Source organism: Cibotium barometz, chromosome 56 (assembly GCF_041138505.1).
Source record: "Cibotium barometz isolate CiBa-2024 chromosome 56, ASM4113850v1, whole genome shotgun sequence".
Taxonomy (NCBI): domain Eukaryota; kingdom Viridiplantae; phylum Streptophyta; class Polypodiopsida; order Cyatheales; family Cibotiaceae; genus Cibotium; species Cibotium barometz.
Window position 1 is genome coordinate 14,331,130 of NC_141101.1, and position 22,101 is coordinate 14,353,230.

Below are 22,101 nucleotides of genomic sequence, written 5' to 3' on the forward strand. Positions count from 1 at the left end.
GTTTCTCCAAAACCGAACCCGCAAAAACTTCCTTTATCCGGAAAGCACGGGCAATTCCACCAGGATAACTCTTTACTCTAACGTAGTCAAGACCATTACTGATCAAACTGATCCGACTGCACCTATAAAGGTACTCGGTCAGATCAAGGAAGAAACTTGCACTTGGATCATTGGGATCAATGCTTTTTTCCCGATCAAGAGGCACAGCCGTTGATTCCTATCCATAGAACAATTACTATCCGGTAATAACAGAAATTGAGTCTCGATTTACGGATCCATCAGTCCAGCCTAACCCCATCCGATCCCATGGGTTAGCCAACCGCCCAACCACTGTAGTGATGGGATCCAATTAGGAATTTGGTTAGGTTTTGTCCCGAGTACCAAGGAAAAGAGTTCCAAGGCCCCCTAGCCGGAAGTTCATGCAAACATAAAATTAGTCACACCACTTACACACCCAATATGAAATTGCCTTTTTCTCAGCATCAGCTGACTTTAAAAAAATCCTTTAATAAAACCATTGTCACTGATGACAATCCTCAAAGTCTCTAGTTGAATCCTTATTTCTAGTCATTCATTCATCGCGGTACTTATAGCATCATTGGCAACCAGAATGCTCACCACCTGTTCACTCATCAGGGGCCTTTTCAATAGTTCCAGCTCATAGTACCCGACAATATTTTCACATATAAAATCAAAATGGAATCCTCGTTGAAGATCAACAAGATCAACCAACAGACCCATATAAAAGAGCCATGGACTCATCCGTTGAGGAGACCTGCAAGATCAGTCAACCAGATCCATGCTCGGTTTCAGAAAACAATTCTTACTCTTGTTCCAATATCTTCCACGATGCACGTGTGGGTATCTTCGGCGACCTAGAGCCCGAGCACCGTATGGTCAGCACCCTCTAGGATCCTTCGCAGGTGACCTAGCACTTCATTCATAGGCTGCTTCCTGGGTCCCTCATCCACCGTACCGGAAGCTCACCATTTAAATCGAACCGAGGCTAGTTAAGACCTCGGTCGATCTTGCTACACGAGACGTCCTCCATTGACTCTCCATCAGCAGTTGCAACTTATCAGTTAGGTCTCCATGACCTTAATCCACAAGACGGTCAAAATGCTTCCCCAGCATTCTTGACATAAAACAGTCATTTACAAACAGTCACAAAATACAGTTTCTATATCGAACTCTCGTCCTAAAACATTATCCCTCCTCAATCCACATTACTTAATCCACATTCCATTCAATGTGTATTCATTTTCATCCATTTACTCATATCGAGACGACACATTATTTTCTATACGCATTCACGTTCATTATTCTACATTCACCTCCATGTTCGTACATCCACATCATACCTCCAATCCCACATCCACATACGTACATCCACATCCACATTCACACATATGCATACATCCACATCTCCATGCATACATCCACATCCACATTCACATTCACATCCATACATCCACATCCACATCCACATTCACATATGCATACATCCACATCCACATTCACATTCACATCCATACATCTACATCTACATTCATACATCCACACCTCCATTTATACATCCACATCCACATTCTCATTCACATCCATACTCTTACATCTACATGTATACATCCGCATCTCCATGTATACATCCACATCCACATTCTCATTCACATCCATACATCTACATCTACATGCATACATCTATATCTCCAAGTATACATCCACATCCACATTTACATTCACATCCATACTTCTACATCTACATGCATACATCCACACCTCCATGTATACATCCACATCCACATTCTCATTCACATCCATACATCTACATCTACATGCATACATCTACATCTCCAAGTATACATCCACATCCACATTCTCTTTCACATCCATACATCTACATCTACATGCATACATCCACATCTCCATGTATACATCCACATCCACATTCTCATTCACATCCATACTCCTACATCTACATGTATACATCCGCATCTCCATGTATACATCCACATCCACATTCTCATTCACATCCATACTTCTACATCTACATGTATACATCCGCATCTCCATGTATACATCCACATCCACATTCTCATTCACATCCATACTTCTACATCTACATGTATACATCCGCATCCACATTCACATTCACACCCATACATCTACCTCTACATCCCTCTCGATAGATTTCTTGATTTTTTTTTTACGGTCCGTGTGAATATAAAACGATAGAAATTTCTCTCTTAGAGTATTTAATTATTCATTTATCAAATACTGATAGAGTTTAAACATAAAATTTAAGAGAATTCTAATTTTGATATAAAAATTCTTTATGCATCTATTTATGCATAAAATGGGAATAACACTTTTATATAAAAGAAAATCCTTTTATGCATCTATTTATGCATAAAATTAAATTTAATAAGAATAACACTTTTGTAATTAAAAAAATTCTTTTATGCATCTTTCTGTGCATAAAAATCAAATTTAATAAGAATAACACTTTTGTAATAAAAAATTTCCTTTATGCATCTTTCTATGCATAGAAATCAAATTTAATAAGAATAACACTTTTGTAATTAAAAAAATTCCTTTATGCATCTTTCTATGCATAGAAATCAAATTTAATAAGAATAACACTTTTGTAATAAAAAATTTCCTTTATGCATCTTTCTATGTATAGAAATCAAATTTAATAAGAATAACACTTTTATAATTAAAAAAATTCCTTTATGCATCTTTCTATGCATAGAAATCAAATTTAATAATTAATATCAGTGATATCCATGCATATTCATAGGTGAATATGTACATGGAGTAATTGGAATATTTCTTTTAGATGCTAAAATGGTGGGAATTACTCTTTTGGAATAACATAAAAACAAACTTTCTTTTTCACAAAATTTTGGAAAATTTTACCATAACCTCCTTTGTATGGCTGACCATTTCTCATTTTTATCTATCTACACTTAACTTAATTAACCCAAATTAGAATTATAGAACTCTAATCTATATAATTTTCTAAAATTGAAGAGAGTAAACAATAAGAAGAGTTTAATTAATCCCTTAGTTAATCTTTCTAGGATTGAGAAAGGCTGGAATGTAAAGAAGAGAAGGGGGTGGCCTTTTCATCAAAGGCATAGCATTTGAATTTAATTTAATCACTTGCAACACATAAAAATCAAGAAAACCATAGATTTTTCATTAAAATTCATAAACAAAGTAAGAAGATTAGCTTACATGGAGCTTGTAAGCTCTCCTTTGGCTTGAGGGATTGAGGGTTTCTACTCTTGTTTGAAGCAAGAGTGGCCACCAATTCACTTTGGAGAGGATTCGGCCAAAAACAATTGAATTATTAAAAAATTCAATGTAGATGGCTCTTAAGACAGGAGTAGAGTAACAGTGCATAAACACCATTAAGCTTTTACAAATGGGAAGGCTTCTATTTATAGGAAAAAGTGAGCCTCAAACCAAGTAAACTGATTCTAGAATTTTCCAGATCAGTTTAATCAATTTTTGACCATTTTTTGGGTCAATTCAGCTTACTTTTTGGATCTAGTTTTGAAATAGGAGAGAGGAGAGATGAAAAAAATCTCATTTTATTGATTAAAAATTGGGGGTAATGATGAGAAAAAGGTGCCTCCTTCATGAGGGGAGATCCCCACTCTGAGGGTGTCAAAATTCAGTTTTTTAATTCTTTTCTTTGGTCCTTAGTCCACTCTTCATCTTATGTGAGCATTTTCTCATTTTTGGGTGAGGTTTTTCTTTTATTCTTCAATTTATCTCCTCCCTACATTTGGATTAATCTTATTGGTCCATAAGAACCTTAATTGGACCATAATCCAAAATTTTCAAAAAATCTTGACTCTTAGGCTAAGGTCTTTTATGCACATTATAATTTATTTCTAATGCACCTTAGGAATTTCTTTTTAAACTTCTGTTTTGAGAGAATTTATTTTAATAAGAAGGGATATTTTTCCATCCAAAGATATCTAAAAACTGAATTATCTCTCTCTAGAATATTTTCTCTCTCTAGGCCAAAACAGATAGAAACAAGATCTTTTATTATTCTGAAAAGGGGATTGATTACACGGGAAGAAACTGGACATCTAGAGGGGCTGGGGAGGAATCTTACATAATGGGTCAAGTGGGATAGAGAGCACCATCAACCCATGAGTCTACATGTTTCTTTCTCTGAGCCCTAAGTAAAGAAGTGGATGCATTATCTAATGGTTGTCTGACGTAAGAATGGTTGTCTTACGTAAGACAACCATTATCTAATGGTTGTCTTACGTAAGAATGTTTCATTAATGCATATTCCTCTTCTACACGAATATGAAGATCTATCTTACGTTTTCTTGTGTTAGTAATATCTTCTAAAGGAGACATAGTTTAGACTAAGGTCAGTAAGGAAAGAAGGATTAGAGTAAGATCAAAGGATGATTAAAGGAATATGAGGTAGTTATGGTGGTTGAAAATGAGCTTCAAAAAGTACTTTTGGGGGTTACATATGATTGAGAGACCCTTTTTTAATTAAAAATGTTAAATTTTGAAAATAAAAAAAACCTAATTTAGAGTCCCGTATACCCATGTTTTTTAAATTTGAGGAAGAGAGAGGTGTGGGACCACATATATATGCATGAGATATGATGGAAAAGATATGGGGCTTGAAAGAGGTAGTTATTGACTGAAAATGATCTTGAAAAGGTACTTTTGGAGGTTACTATTAAGGCTTTCTTATGTAATTCTTAGACCTTAGTCAAAGGGCTTGGGGGTTAGTTACGTGTGGATGTACCCTTTGGGATCTGAACCGTAGTTATTCCCTGATAGTTGCATCTAGGGAATGTGTTGATTCTGATCACGCTAATGAATGAAGGAGAAGTTCTTCTATGTCTTTGCTCAGTGTCTATTATGTCTTTCTTGACGTTTGTGCAATCATTATGATGTCGTGATAAATCAGAGTCTGTGCTCTGATGTGCTCTGAATGGTGTTGAGAGAGTATTGTTTATTAATGCCTTGTACAGAACCTTTTAGAGGGCCATGTACACACTCGCGATCCTGCGAGTTCGAATGCCCTGAGTTCTAGGAGGATATGACATATTCAGAGGACTGCTAGCCTTAGATGTTTGAAGATAATTTGGGGAATTCAAGACGATATTATGCAAGGTTAAGGGCCAGAGATGCTGATGCTGCTTTAACAGGCAGGAATGATGATGAAGAAGGTGATGATTATGATTCAGATTATGAAGTTCCTCCAGGAACAAGTGGACCATTGGAAACTGTTTTGGAAGAAGATGTAGAGGAGGAAACATTGGATCAAGAAGCAGAGGATATTGATGATGAGGAAGAAGTACATGATCAGTTTGTGGATGCTATTCAAGGAGAAGGGATTCCGACAAGTTTGGTACAATCTGAATCGGATTCGAGCATTCCAATTTTAAATAGTGATTCAAATGTTAATGCTGAAGCAGGGAGTGTTGGGGATGCTCAAAATCCACCAGTATTCTCAAGCACTTTCAGGAAATTTCTTGGAGGAACCTTGTTGAATAGAGTTATTAGGGGAAGTAGTAGGAGAAGGTTGCAGTTTCAACCATTACCAGTCTTAGCAAGGAGGCCAGTTAGAGGGGCAGTAATGAATCCTCAAAATCCACTAGCACATAACCCAAAGGTGAGATCAGCAAAGTTCAGGGGAAAACCCAAGGAGGACCCTGACTGCCATGTAGCAAGGTGGGAGGCTAGTGGCTATGACACACTTTATGGGGGAGAGGTGAAGAAAAGGTAGTTTGCTGCTGCCCTAGAAGGCTCAGCAATGGATTGGTTTAGCCAGTATGGTTTGGGACATTTTGGAAACTTTGATACTTTGAGAGATAGTTTTCTTGCCAGGTTCAGAAGGGAGAAAATAGCCAATGACATCATAAATAAAATTAAAGATCTTCAACAAAAAGAAATGCTAGTAGAGGACTATGCTTAGAAGTTTAGGGTTCTCTCTAGAAGATTGGAAGGAGCAGATAGGCTTTCCAATGAAATGTTAGCTTCCTATTTCCTGAATGGATTAAGGAAGACAATCAGATCAGCAGTGGCTAATGTAGACATTGTTGCAGGTTTTGATGCTTTGGTGCAAGCAACAGTAAGAGTAGAAAAGAGGTTGGGTGTTACCAAGAAGAAGAAAAAGAAAAAGAGGTCTGATTCAGACCTGGAATCTGACTGTGATGGAGACACAGAGCTCTGATGATAATTCAGAATATAATAGTGACTCAGATTTAGATGATGAATCAACTAGCCAGAAAAGGAAAAAGAAGAAGAAATCTTCTAAGTCCAAAGATAAGGGCAAAAAGAAGAAGAAAGGATTGGATGATGAACAACTGTTAAAGAGGCTTAAAGCATTGAAGTATGCCTCAGTATTAACAAATGACAGACCAGTGTGTCAGATATGTTCAAAGGAAGGACATTTAGCAACCAATTGCTGGTATAACCCAAATTTCAGAGGAAGAGTTCCCCTCGGTGTACAAAGGTCAAAGCAGCAGCAAAACGAGACTTCATCTAATCAAGTCTTCCCTGCTCAAGCTAGAGGACCAAATAGACAGCTCAGATCACAGCCTAGACAAACATGGCAATCAGATTTTAGAGGAGAATTGAAGTGCACTTATTGTGACAAAGAGGGCCATAGACAGGGCCCAACTTGTGAGTTATGGTGCAAGCATAGGACAAAGAGGGGTATCCCAATTGTAAGGTACCCTATAGCAGATTAAAATCCCTATAGCAGATCAAAATCAGAGAGGAAAGATGCAACAAAACCAACAAATAACACAGTTAAATGCAGTGACAGTGATAGAGGACCAGTTTCAAAGTAACTCTAATATGGTTGAGAATGTTGCTTATGATTGTTCTGGATGTGTAGTCCATGCAAATGGTAAGGATGGGAAACAACAGGTTCCTGCCTTGGCAGTGACAAGAGCTGCAAAGTTGAATAAAGGTCCAATTCAATGGGTGGATCAGGAGAAAGTTAGAAGCAAGGTTCAGAGGAAGTTGGACAAGAAGAAGCCAGCTTTGGAAGAACTATTGTTAGAACAAATAGAAGAGGTTTGTGAAGAACAAGGACAGGACAAAGGAGAAGAGGAAATTTCTATGGTTGACTCACTCTATGAAGCTCTGTTACATTCAGAAATTCAGATTTCTCTTGACCAATTGCTGACATTAGTACCAGGGTTCAGAGATTTGCTATTTCAAAGAATTCTTCAGAGAAAAGGTGTTGATTCACCTCAAAGTAATTTTTCAATGAGTAATATTGTTCAGGTGGAAGATGTTGATTTCAAAGTTCCTGCCATATCAGTCAAATTTCAGGGCCAGTCCATACATGGAGTTCTTTTGGATGGTGGATCAGGAGTTAATATACTTTCTGAGTCAGTTTATATTCAATTTGGGAGCCAAAAGTTGCATCCAGCACCATTTCAGGTTAAAATGGTTGATCAGAGGAGATTACAACCTTTAGGTTTGCTAAAAAACCAGGAGATCTTCATTGCATGATTGAAGTTTATGGTCAACTTTGTAGTACTCAGGATGCAATCAAGGAACTTGGCCTACCCAATGCTCCTTGGAAGACCCTGGTTCAGGCACGCTAAGTTAAAGCAAGATTGGGGAGCTAATATGGTGACCTTGAAACAGGGGAACCAGAAACAGACTTTACCCATGACATCTACTATAATTATGCCAAAGGAGCAAAGAGCTTTGTGGGCACAAGGCATACACCTGGTAGATGAAGTAGAAGATGATGAAGAAGAGGAATATTTGAAGGCCAATCCAGCAGTTGTCCCAGTGTTTGATATAAATGTGATGACTATTTTGGGAGATTATAAGGATTGTTTTGTTGTAGCTGCAGAAGGGGAGAGAGCCCAGCAATTACAGGATATTCAAACAGGGACTGAGATGACTAAGGAACAGTTCAGAGTTCTATAGGAATCAGAGCTATCTCACAAGTCAGAGGAGATGCAGAATGATCTATCAACTGATCAGGCTATTGCAATAGCAGAGCAAAGATATGAAAACAATATGAAGAAATCAGCTAGAGTTATGGAGGATGATCTGAATGAATGGAATTTGGGAACAGAGAATGATCCTAAAGTTGTCAAAGTCAGTGTTCATGTGGAAGGAGAATTCAAAGATAATCTTTTGAAATTATTAATGGAATACAAGGATATTTTTGCATGGGAATATTCAGATATGAAGGGGATTGATCCTACATTTTATTCCCATAGGATTAATTTGAAGTAAGATGCTAAGCCTATTATCCAACAGAGGTACAGAATGAATCCTAATTATGCAAAGCAAGTTAAAGATGAAATTGACAAGCTGCTCAAGGTGGGATTCATTAAGCCTGTACACGAAGCAACATGGCTATCTCCAATTGTAGTAGTCCCCAAGAAAAATGGAAGAATCAGAGTTTGTGTGGATTATAGAAAGCTCAATGCAGCCACCATCACAGATCCTTTTCCATTACCTTTTGCAGATACTCTGCTAGATTCAGTTGTTGCAGGGCATCAAATGTATAGTTTTTTGGATGGGTTCTCAGGATATAATCAAATCAGGATGCACCATGATGATGAACACAAATCAGCCTTCATTACAGAGTGGGGAGCATTTGTGTTCACAGTAATGAGCTTTGGATTAAAAAATGGACCACCAGCTTTCTCAGAGGTGGGAAGTAGAGTGTTTGAGCCCTATTTGTCTTCTTTTATGAGGGTATTTATGGATGATTTCTGTGTGTTTGGATCCAAAGAGATGCATTTGGAGCACTTGAGGAAAGGTTTTGAGAGATGCAGGAAGTATGGTATGTCATTGAATCCATACAAATGTGCAATTGCAGTTAAAAGAGGAGTCTTGTTGGGCCACGTAATTTCAGAGGAAGGTATACAGGTGGATCCAAGAAAAATTCAGAGCATCATAAAGTCCAAGAGCCCAGTGAATCTGAAGGAAACATCTAGGTTTGTGGGTCAAATCAAGTGGCACAGTAGACATTTAAGATATTTGTCAGATGTATGTGCACCCTTGTCACATTTAACCAAGAAAGGAGTAGAATTCAGGTGGTCAGAGGCCCAGGAAAAGGCATTTCAGACTTTAAAGAAGATGATGGTGGTAGCTCCAATTTTGCAGCCTCTTGATTGGTCTTTACTATTCCATGTATTTGTTGATGCTTCAGACATTGCAGTAGGAGCTGTTCTTATGCAGGCAAAAATCAAGAATTGGTTCAGACCTGTCTACTATGCAAGTAGAATGCTAACTTCAGCTGAGAGGAATTACTCGTTACAGAGAGAGAAGCTTTGGGCATGGTGTTCTCTTTACAGAAATTTTGACATTATATCTTGGCCAACAAAGTCTTCTTCCATGTTGACCATCAAGCTCTGTTATTTCTTGTGAAGAAACCACAGTTGACAGGAAGGTTAGCAAGATGGATGTTGTTGTTGCAAGAATTTGACTTTATGATAGTACATACTCCAGGGAATCAGCATGTTGTGTGGCTGATTATTTAAGCAGACTTGAAAGTAAAGAAGATACTTCAGGAGTTAATGATTATTTCCCTAACTTTGATCTGTTTGCTGCTCAAAGTTGGAGCTCTGACTCCTTTTATGATCAAATGTTGCTGTTTCTCATCGATTGCTACCAGAAGAGATGAGTGTGGATCAGAAAAGGCAGTTTGTGCTGAAAAGCGAGCCATTTTTAGTCATTGCTGGAGCATTGTATAGAAAGGGGATAGATCAGATAATAAGAAGATTTGTTCTTGATTTTGAACAAGCAGTAGTGGTACAAGAGGCACATGCAGGGTTGTCTGGAGGTCACTTCTCAGGGGAAATAACAAGAAAGAAGATTTTACAATCAGGTCTGTGGTGGCCAACAGTTTTGAAGGATGCTCACACATATGCCAAGGAATGTTTGGTTTGTCAGCAACAACAAGTGGGCCAACCCAATTCTAAAGATAGGTGTCAGACCACCCTGTGCTACCTCTAGATCCATTTTAGAAATGGGGATTAGATTTTGTGGGTCCTATTAAGCCAAAGAGCAAGACAGGTAAGAGTTATGTTCTGGTGGCTACAGATTACTGTACTAAATGGGTGGAAGCAGTGGCTCTCAGAGACAATAAAGCAGCTAGTGTGGCCAAATTCTTGTATAGTAACATCATGACAAGGTTTGGATGTCCCATTGAGCTTGTCAGTCATCAGGGAACACACTTCTTGAATGATGTTATCAGAGAGCTGACTCAAACCCATATGATTTTGCATAAGAAGTCCACTCCCTATCATCCTCATGCAAATGGATAGGCTGAGGGTTCAAACAAAATCCTGCTTAAAATCATTAAGAAGATTGTTCAGGACAACAAGTCTGATTGGGATATGAAATTGGACTCAGCTTTATGGTCATTTCGAACAGCTTTTAAAGTAACCACTGGAATGACTCCTTTTAGGCTTGTTTATGGGTTAGAAGCAGTAGTACCCATGGAGTTTGTGGTGCCTAGCTTGAGAGTTGCTGCAGAAAGCAGACTCCCACTCAGAGAATCTCTGATCTATAGACAGCACAATCTGAATCAGTTGGAGGAAGACAGAGCAAGGAGTGCTTATGTTTCAGAGATTATTCAAAAAAGGAGACAAGCTTGGGTAAATAGGAATGTCAAGTTCAAAGTCTTCAAAGTGGGAGATTGAGTCATGCTTTACAATTCCAAGTTACCAGGGAAGTTGAGGCTCAGGTACATTGGGCCCTACAGAATTGAAAAAGACTTGGGGCAAGGAACCTTCATGCTTTCAGATGCCTTTGGAACATTGGTACCAAAGGGGGTGAATGGGTTTAGACTTAAGCCATTTGTGGGCACTCCCCTGTAGTTCAGAGTACATGTTCAGATTAGGGCGGAGTAAAAGATCAGAGAACAGAGGAAATTCAGAGCTTGTGTGTGGATCAGAGTCCACTTGGATTTTTTAATTTGAACGGTGGGGAATATATTTCGCACGAGTCGGCTGTCAATTGGCTTGATTTAACTTTTTATCCGGAGAAGTTCTATTATATCTTTGCTCAGTGTCTATTATGTCTTTCTTGATGTTTGTGCAATCATTATGCTGTCGTGATAAATCAGAGTCTGTGCTCTGATGTGCTCTGAATGGTGTTGAGAGAGTATTGTTTATTAATGCCTTGTACAGAACCTTTTAGAGGGCCATGTACATAGTTACATACAATTGAGGGACCCTTTTTTTATTAAAAAGGGTTTAAATTTGAAAGTTTCAAAAAAAACCCTAATTTTAGGGTCCCTTATACCCGTGTTTTTCAAATTTAGGGAAGAGAGGTGTGGGGACCATATAAAAAAGGGAACTGGTCCAAGGAATCTCACACATGAAAATTTCAAAAATGAGAATGAACTCTAGAAATAGTGGTAGCTTTAACTTTTTCAAAAAGTGAGTGGACCCTAGAGTAAAAATAGGAGAGGATCTAGGAGTAACTAGTCAAAAAAGGGACCTAAAAAAGTAGGATATTCATTAGCTTGTCCCCTACTATGAAGCTAAGTTTAGCATTCTAAACCCAAAAAAAATAGCAACTTAAGCTAATCCTTATAGGGCCCTTTTTGTAGTCCATATTTTCCCTAATGCTTTATCCTATTGCACCACTCCACCTAGGGCCTTGTTTAGAGAATCCATAGATAAAAGCAATCTTCAAAGTTTTGAAATTTGCTAATGGCAAGCATCAACGGGATGAACCATCTACTAGCCTTGCCCACTAAGCATAAATTCAATACACGTACCCTAGTAGGGCAATCCAGATTTCTAAATGCTTCACAATGTTGCTCAAAACATTTGTATGAATTAAACATGATTAGTGGATCCATCCTATTTTCCCATGAGCCTAGAAAATTCAATGGTAATGATTCTAGATGACTCCTTTGGGTCATGTGCAGGTCTTTCTTTGGTCACAGCACCATGAAATCCTTGTGTAAACCCCCTTCCTAGATTATTCATTATTACTTCAGTTTGGGCATCTAGGGATGACAAGGTTGGTGGGATACCAACTCTAAGCATTTACAATAAACTAGGACTAGTTGTCATATTTGGTATAGGACTAGTCACTCACCATGTGTGGGGAATTGATGTCACCATGGGTTTAAAACCTAGTGGCACAATTGGAGGCATAATATTGGTCCAATGCATGGCATATGTGATTGGGGACTATTCTTGAAACATGAGCTACAAGGGTGGTAAGTTTCAATTGGATTCAATTCTGATATTGGCTCGCCCTCATAGGTTAGCCTTTATATGGCCAATGTTCTCCTTTTGTGTGTGTGTTTTTTTTACGGTTTCCTGGTAGCCCAAAACAACCTTCGTATCCCTCGTCTAACCCCGTAGGCCTCAAGCAAGGGTTCATTTTCATGGGTTTCCTATTAGGCATTAGGGCATGTGAACACCCCCTACAAAATATTTTTTTTGAAAAGTGTGCACGCCAATAGTTTCCTAGTTTGTAGAGGTGGTCTCAAAACCTATTTTCCATCAATATTGAATCATGAGTGTTTTTTTGAAAAAAGTCAAAATGACTTTTTTAATGTGTTACAAACAAAATTTAGAAACAAGTTCTATGAGAGAGTTCTAGTATTTTTGGAATACTACAACTTTTCTCCGCTGATGGTGTCACATATCTTACATCTGGTAGCTCAAACAATAGTCTGAAAGGAGTCCACAAGCTTGTTTTTGTTCGTTTTAGCGCAATTGGTCAAAGGCCACAACGATGGAAATCGGCTTGCTCCACTCAAGGAAAGATTTAAAAAGCCCAAAAAGATCTTTGAGATGAGTAATAAAACACGATAACTAGCCTCACGATTTGGCCCACAAATAAGGCTACTTTTTATGCTCTCTCTTTTTTTCCTACCCTTGGTATAAGAATCACGGTAGTGAAAAAATCTGGCTTTTTGCCTTTTTTTTATTTTAAAGCTCAATTTCACTTCCGAGGGACTTAGATGATTAGTCTAGATCATGTAGACACCTCAACAACAACCTCAAAAATATTTTTTTAGATGTGAAACTCGAAATAATCATGAACATGAAAAACTCTAGTTTCTCACGCTATTTTTTCAATTTTTGGGTTCAAAGTTACTTTCAATAAAGTAAAACAATTGGTCCAAAATAGGTTATCATCTTACCAACCTCAAAATTTGATTTTTTTTATGTGAAAAGCTCAAGATAGTCATGCATGATTATCTCGGAGATAATCACAGATGAAAAACTCTGGTTTTGTAGGTCAAAAATCAAAATTTAGGTTCAAAATAACTTCGAGAGGACTTTAACAATTAGTCTCTATCATTTGATCACCTTCCTAACGTCAGATTTTTTAAAAAAAAAATTTGATGTGAAAAACTCGAGATACACACGTGTGAATATCTAGGAGATAGTTGTGTGGTAGTGAAAACATCTAGTTTTTCACACCCCAAAAAAAATTTTTTTGAGGACAAGAATTTCTAGTCTTGGCAGGCAATCCCTCCAATCACTAAGTAATTTTCACAACTTTTTTTCTTCGTGAATTTCTGTAGTTTTCTTTCATGCCAGTATCAGCATGAATACCATAAAAAAAATAGAGTTTTTCACATTTGAGTATCTGGTTTTTCACACCATCGTCAGCGTGAATATCTCTCTTTTATTAAAAAAGTTTTTATAATGGTTTTTGAAATCCGATTTGTGTAAAGAGGGCCCTGGTTTTGAATTTCAAATTAGGGGATGTAAGAGGTTTCCCCCAAAAAGGTAAGTGAGAGGCAAAAGTCAACACTTTATGACACCCAATTATATATAAGTGACTCCCAAAAGTGGATTCTAGCTAATCACAAGGCATCTTCACATTGTATGCACATTAGCTTATTAAATGAGTTGTGGAAAAAAGTGATTATGAAATAATCTTAGATTCATCCTTTCACTAAAAAAATTTCTTTTTTTTAATTAAGCGATTTAATTAACGACTAATAACTAACTAATTCACATAATTAAGCACATCATTAGATTGAACAATGAATTGCTAAGACATGTGCATTACACATAATGGGTGAAATTAATAAATAATTAAGGATTAAATAAGTTCCTAAATATGGGCCCTTCTCTTATGTAAAAGAGACATAGAATCCTTAATTTTGTGAATTTTTTGTGTTATTTTAATGCAATACTTCATTGGGAAGCCCTTCCACCATAAAAAGAGTGCAAGAACTAACCAAGGTCATGGGGCTTTGCCCAACCGTACTCGGGAGCATAAAATAGCTCAACGGAGAAGCTAATCTTCCATAACCTAGCTCACAGTTGCATGGGCAAGGTGTGTCACTCACCTCATGAATACTTATGCTAGGATTCTCATAGGAGACGATGTTACCGCGTAGCCACACTCCAACGTCTCCGTCACACTCCTCCAAAGGAAGCTCGGCCCTCCTCTCTCTCACACACACATACACTCATACATACACAATGAGCATATAATAGCTCTAATTGAATTAGGCAAGACACACAAGAGAGCAAGAGCATAAAGATGAAGAGCACTCTATTAGTTGCATAAGAGAATGAATGGTGAGAATATAAATTGACCCTTATCCGTGCCCCCCGACCTTCACACCTTGGATGGCCATACTTAAAATATAGGTCCATAGCTTTCCAAGGCCTCTTAGGCTTATGCAAACACTTAATCTAAGCATGCAATCTCCATAAGTAAACACGTGGTGTGCCTTTCATATATAAGTGGCGATCGCACACGTAAAATATACAATACTAGCATTTTTAATGTCAACGGCCAAATGAAGTGATGGTTGGCCAATGGATGGCATCGACACTAGAGAGGTGAGAGGGTTAACATGTCCAATGAGGGTTAACATGCCCCCCTTCCTGATGTAGATTTCGTCCTCGGAACATGTTGGTGAAGATGAGTCGATTGTTGATAGGAAGGTGATGATTGTTGAAGGCCAAGTGTTGTACCTACCTGAAAAACAAATTAACCAATGAAGAGTTCTTTGCAACAACAAGATGAAACATGGTTATGCATGCATGTTTTTTTTTTATGACTAGGTAAACTTTAAGATATGCTACGAAGAGGATGGACCAACCCACATCTTCTCATCCACAAGACCGTGCAGCAGGGACTCAAGAGCATACTAGCATGAGCTTCACCTTCTTAGATCCTAGAGCTTCCCCCACCCAAGAAAATACTAGTACACTGCCTTATGCAATGGCTAGCACCACACCGCCAACTATGGCACCTATGAGACCAACGCAGAATTAACTTTGAGCCACATGCCCACGGTTACCACAGTGGCCAACACCACTTCACACATGGAGCCCCCCGCGCGCTTGGCATATCTAGTACTACCATTCCTAGAGGGGTCACATCTCATTCTAGTGTACCCATGAAACATCCCTTTCCTAGAGTGAATGTGCTACCAACTCTTGCTATACGAGACTAGCTTCACCTACTGCCCACATGAATAAAGCACCTATTGGGGAACTAGTAGGACACATATCTTATGTAGCACATCTACCCCTGCCAGGGTTTAGACCAATGCATCCTCATGCAATGCCATGTGTTGCAGCTCCACCTACTCCTATCATTGCTCCACCATCTCTACCCACCACAGACCCAGTTGCTTTTGCACAGGTCCTAGAAAGAGCGATAGAGGAAAGCATAGCTCTTGTGAGAGATGGTAGTCGACATAGCCATGGAAAGGCTGCCCAGATAGCCAAGCTAACTCATAAATTCACTAGAGATGATGATCCTAGGAGACATTTGGAAGTATTTTATCAAATGTGTGAGACCTTAGGAGAATGAAATTAGGTTTCCAAGACCAATGCCTTTAGTTTAACATTAGACGATAAGGTTAGGGATTAGTATAGAACTCTCAGGGTCAAGGAACTCTTGAACTTCACCGCTCTTAGGAGATTGTTCTTGAAGCAATTTGTGTATGAGGGAGTATTATAGGGTGTAGCTTCACAGCTACACAAAGCCGAGAGAGAAGAAGAGGAGTCGGTTAGAGATTTCATTAGTCGTCTCAAGCATTTGAACTCTAAATGATATTCAAATAATCAATTGGTTGAATAGGTTCATCCATGGGCTTAACTATAAAGCGATCTATAATGGCTTAGTCATTAAAGGGATCACTACATGGGATGAAGTCACAACAAATGCCATCCAACTACAAGATAATCTAATGGTCAAATGAGCTAAAGCATCGAATTCTAAATCTATTGCTTCTGGAGTGAGGAGACATAGCACTTCTATAGTTAAGCCCCTTGCTAAAGGCAACACTTTAGCAAAGATAAATTTCACATATTTTAAGAAAGCACTCAAGAAGGAATGAAGGCCAATAGAGCCCCCAAAAATGTACATGTGTACCTAAGGAGAGAGCTTAAATGGTGCTCAATTTGCCAACAAGGAAATTCGACTAGTGAGTGTTTTGTCCTAAGGGCATGTCATAATGGAAATGGTACTTTTTGTGGACGTTATGGTCATGAGGCTTCATAGTGTGTTATGTGCACATTATATGTGCATATACTAGGAGGCTAACCCACATTAGGCTTGTGAGCATGGAAACAAGCTCTAGTGGAGCATGGGCTAGGGCTAACCTCAAGGGTTGAGATTAGGGTCAGGCATCAAGGGTCACACATGGGAAATGGAGAGTTAAGAGTCACTTGAGGGCCCTCCTATATAACAGGGGTACGGGGAACACTCATCAAGGGAGATTATGAGGTTATGTTAGGTTCTCTTGTGTAGAGGATTGTGTCTACTCTCATGCCATTTCACACTACAGCTACATGCTGCTAGATTGGAGTCATACCTCTTGGTGGTATGGGACATCAAGGTTAAGGTATGAGGTACTTCATAGTAATTCATGTGTGCATCCCTTGGTGGACTCGGGGGTGGTTGGGTGGATGAGTTTATGTCTGGTTTATGCATGTTTATGCATGACAATTATCTAGAGAAATCTTAGGGTTTTAACAATGGTATCAGAGCAATCTCTAGTTAATTGTTGTTATTTTTTCTTTCTTATTCTAATTTTTAGCATATTTTAAAGTAAATTTTAATATTTACTAAATAAAATGTTATTTTATTAGTTTGTTTTGGTGATTACACACGTGGATTATCGATATGGCAATTGGAATGCATGTTTCTTCTATTCAATGGATGAACCGACAGTGTGGGGGAATTCCGTGAGTTCAACGCTATTTTTCTCAAAAAAAAACATTGGTTTAAAATAAGCATTTATGGAAATTTTACCAAAATACCACACACTTTATCGCGTATATTTGTGGTAGAGTGAATTCCCTAAATTTTTAAAATTTTAGGAATTTTTTCTAATTATTTGGAAATTTTGAGAGCATTTTTATAAAAAAAAATACATATTTTTATGCATTTTGGCGGGTTTTCTTGCGAAGATGCAATTAGTTTTTCTGCCAAATTTATGCTGAAATACATTATGGGGCAACCAATTGATGCATTCTGTGCGCGTGGGATTATTTTCTCCTCTCTCAAAACTAAAAATTTCTTTTATTTTTCTCTCCCGTGTGTGTGAACACCTCTTAAAAGGCATAATTTAATTAATGTTAATTATAATTAAATTTTAATTATGATTAAAAAGTTATTTAAAGCTTAATCCTCCTCTATGTTAACAGAGAAGGAGGGGGTGGAGTGAGAGAGAAATATGGAAAGGAGAAGAAGGGGAGGAGAGAGGAGAGGGCTCCTCTCTCTCACGTTTTTCGCAACAGCGCGGGGGGGCCGGGGGGGTCGCCGGGCAAAAAAGAAGCCCCCCCATAAATCGTTTTTTCTAAAGTTTTTAATTAAAGAATACAAAAGCTTTTATATATATATATATATATATATATATATATATATATATATATATATATATATATATATATATATATATATATATATTAAAGAGAGTTCTTTTTTATTCAAAGCTTTTCAAAAAAAGCTTGCCGAAAATTGTTTAAAAATAAAGGATTTGAAAAAAACATCTTCTCTGAAAATTTATTAATTTTTTTTCTCTTGGAGCCTTTTGGCTTTTTGATTTTTGGGAAACCTATTAACTTTCTGAATTCCGGGGATCTTTTGACCTTTTGGATTCCGAAAATTTATGACCTTTCACATTTCGATTTTTTTTGTCTTTTCATTTTCCCAAAACTGTTGGCTTTCCGTATTTCGCGAAGACCATTGGGATTCCGAAATTTTTGGACCATTCGTATTCTAATGCGTTCGGGGTAAATTTTTGGACCATTCGTATTCTAATGCGTTCGGGGTAAATTAAAAATTTTGAAAAATTCTTGAAAATTAGTGAAAAATTAGACGAAGGTTATTTTAAATTTTTGAAAAATGTGGGCGGTATTTTGGCAAATCTAATTGCTAAAATATTTCTAGAAAAATATAGGTTGAAATGCCATAAGATAGGTTTGATGGAATTCAAAATTAGCGTATTTTGAGGTCCTAGAAAATTAGGAAAAAAATAAAAAATCATGATAATTCTTTTTTCTCAAGAATTTAATATTTTCGAGAGTTATTTAGTGTTGAAGTACATTTTCACATGCTGACATTAGATACATGCGGGTTATTCACATATTATTAATGCGATTGTATCTCGTATTAGTAGTTATTTCTGTTTGGATTAATTCTAAATAATGTTTTAATGATTTTTTACCATTATTCAGCCATTCTTATTGGACATGTTCCTTACTTTCTTCAATGATGGCTAGAATCTGCGTTCCAAGAGTGTCTCGCTCCTTTGACACTTGTCCATGATAATTTATTTTACACTTGTGTAAGTGTGATCTATGCTTAATTTCCTAAGCCTAAGAAAATTTCTATCATGGGTTTGTTGATCTAGTTATTTTGGTGGATTTTATTGGATGGTTTCCAAGTTTTATATGGACTCATCAGGTTCGGCCTAGATCACTTGTGTCTAGGGTTTTTTAATGAGTGCTACACACTTGTGTTTCACTTTATTACTTTGGAATTTTGATTGAACAACACCATGTTCATATACTCCGGATTGATAAGTTGGCCACAAATTTTAATGCTTCTTTTGGCATGATTAATGACCATTAGATGGCATGCATTGATTTTTATGATCAACTACGATTTTCATGGTTTGCCTTCGTTTTTGCAAGTAATTTTGGAGTATGTTCCTTGTACTCTTGTACATATTCCAACTTAGATACCTAGTTGCTTATGTATCTAGGTGAATTGTTATTTTTCAATCCCAACTTTATTATGTTTATTGGGTAGTTATCATTAGAAAGGCACCAATAATTCAAATTGTTTTCTAATGAAATACTCAGAAAGAGTTATTCCTTGATGTGGTCTCAAGTATATAGAGACAAGTTTTTAGTATATGAAAGTATGGGACAAGGCCATCTCATTCCTTTTATGTAGGATTTTATTCATATTTCCTAGACGGTAGGGAGTTCTAAATTGGTAAGGAATGTATGGGTGGTATCATGGTGGTATGGGACGCTAGCGATTCCTTGCATATATTATCTTATCGGACAATTTGGGCTCAAGATTGTTGCCTTGCTAACATTACTTGGCATGTTGACCCCAACATTCAAAGACAATCTCATTTTCTGAATTCACTTGAAGTTGTAGTGTAGGCATTCTCTAGATAAACTTCTTTTATCTATAGCCTGCATGTTTTGATGAGTGTAATCTCGTCGGCATTTTCACTTGTTAAAATCTCTTTCTTTAGAGTTCAACGAGTTTATCTTGTTATGTTTGGATTAAGAAATTTTGGATTCTTTCTTTGTTAGCATTTCTTTCTCTAGTTCCGTCCTTTAGGTGATTTATACAGTCAAAATGATGGTTTACAGATGTACATATGTGACTCATCGAGACATTGATGACTCCCTATGTTAATATGGGTAACTCGGGACGCCGATAATTCTCTCTGCAGATGTGGGTACCTCGGGCCACCGATGGATCCTTAGTTCCTACAGTTATAATGCCATGTCTTCCTACTTTATTCTAAATGGTTTACAACAACGAGGAAACTACTTTGAGTATGAGTTTCTCTAATCATCCGCAGTCTGATGGAAAAACAAAGCATGTGAATCAGATTGTAGAGGATATGCTTTGTGCATATAACTCTGGAAAACCATCAAATTGGGAAAAGTATCTTCCAATGATGGAATTTGCCTCTAACAGTTCTAAACATACAGCTACAGGTTTTAGTCCGTTCATGTTTATGTATGGGTATCAACCTAGGGCACCTATTGATGTCAGTCTTAAGGATATTGAGCTTGATGCATCGAGGGATTTCTTGCGTGATATGTAGGAAATACTGACCAAAGCTCGGGATTCTATCAAGAGTGCGCAAGGGGGATAGGGTACGGTTTTATGCTAATAGAGGACACTCACCTTGGTCTTTTGAACCAGGAGCATTGGTTTATTTGAAATTTCCTAAAGATTCTCAGACTTTGTCAACAGGAAAGTGCTTGACATTATCTCCTAGATATTGTGGTCCATTTCGAGTTATACGTCGGAATGGCATGGTTGTGTATGAACTAAAACTGCCTCCACATGTTAGAGTTCATCCAATCTTTCATGTTAGTAGATTGAAAGAGAAACTTGGAGGTGAGGATAACATAGTTACTCCTCAAGAACTCATTGAAGTCAAAGATTTATCCTATGTTCCACATGAACTTGAAAAGGTACTTGAATTCAGGGAAAAGAAACTTCATAGTCGACTAATCCCTGAGGTTAAAATTATGTGGAAAGATAGGAAAATAGAGAATTCAACTTGGGAGTCGGTTGAGAATGTTCAACGTAAATTTCCTTCTTTTAATTGCAAGAGTGAAATGTTTTGAGAGAGGGGAATTATGTTATGTGCATATACTAGGAGGCTAACCCTAATTAGGCTTGTGAGCATGGGAACAAGATCTAGTGGAGCATGGGCTAGGGCTAACCTTAAGGGTGTAGGTTAGGGTCAGGCATCCAAGGGTGACACATGGGAAATGGAGAGTCAAGAGTCACTTGAGGGCCCTCCTATATAATAGGGGCATGGGACACACTCAAGGAAGATTATGAGGTTATGTTAGGTTCTCTTGTGTAGAGGATTGTATCTACTCTCGTGCCATTTCACAGTGTAGCTACATGCTGCTAGATTGGAGTCATATCTCTTAGTGGTATGGGACATCAAGGTTAAGGTATGAGGTACTTCATTGTAATTCATGTGTGCATCCCTTGGGCTTGGGGGTGGTTGGGTGGATGAGTTTATGCCTCGTTTATGCATGTTTATGCATGGCAATTATCTAGAAAGATCTTAGGGTTTTAACAGTGGTATCATAGCAATCTCTAGTTAATTGTTGTTATTTTAATGCTTCTTTTATATTTCCTAGACGACATACTAGGGAGTTCTAAATTGGTAAGGAATGTATGGGTGGTATTATGGTGGTATGGGATGCTAGTGATTCCTCTCATATATTATCTTATCAAACAATTTGGGCTCAAGATTGTTGCCTTGCTAAAATTACTTGGCATGTTGACCCAACATTCAAAGATAATCTCATTTTCTAAATTCACTTGAAGTTGTAGTGTAGATATTCTCTAGATAAACTTCTTTTATCTATAGCATGCATGTTTTGATGAGTGTAATCTCGTCGGCATTTTCATTTGTTTAAATCTCTTTCTTTAGAGTTCAACGAGTTTATCTTGTTGTGTGCGGATTAAGGAATTTTAGATTCTTTCTTTGTAGGCATTTCTTTCTCTAGTTCCATCCTTTAGGTGATTTATATAGTCCACCTGATGGTTTATGGATGTACATATGTGACTTGTTGAGACATTGATGACTCCTTATGTTAATATGGGTAACTCGGGATGCTGATAATTCCCTATGCAAATGTGGGTACATCAGGCCGCCAATGGATCCCTGGTTCCTGTTGTTGTATAATGCCATGTCCTCCTACTTTATTCCGAATGGTTTACAACGAGGAAACTACTTTGAGTATGAGTTTCTCTAATCATCCGTAGTCTGATGGAAAAATAGAGCATGTGAATCAGATTATTGTAGAGGATATGCTTCGTGGATATGTCTCTGATTATGGCTCACCCAAAACCTAATGAACCACAACT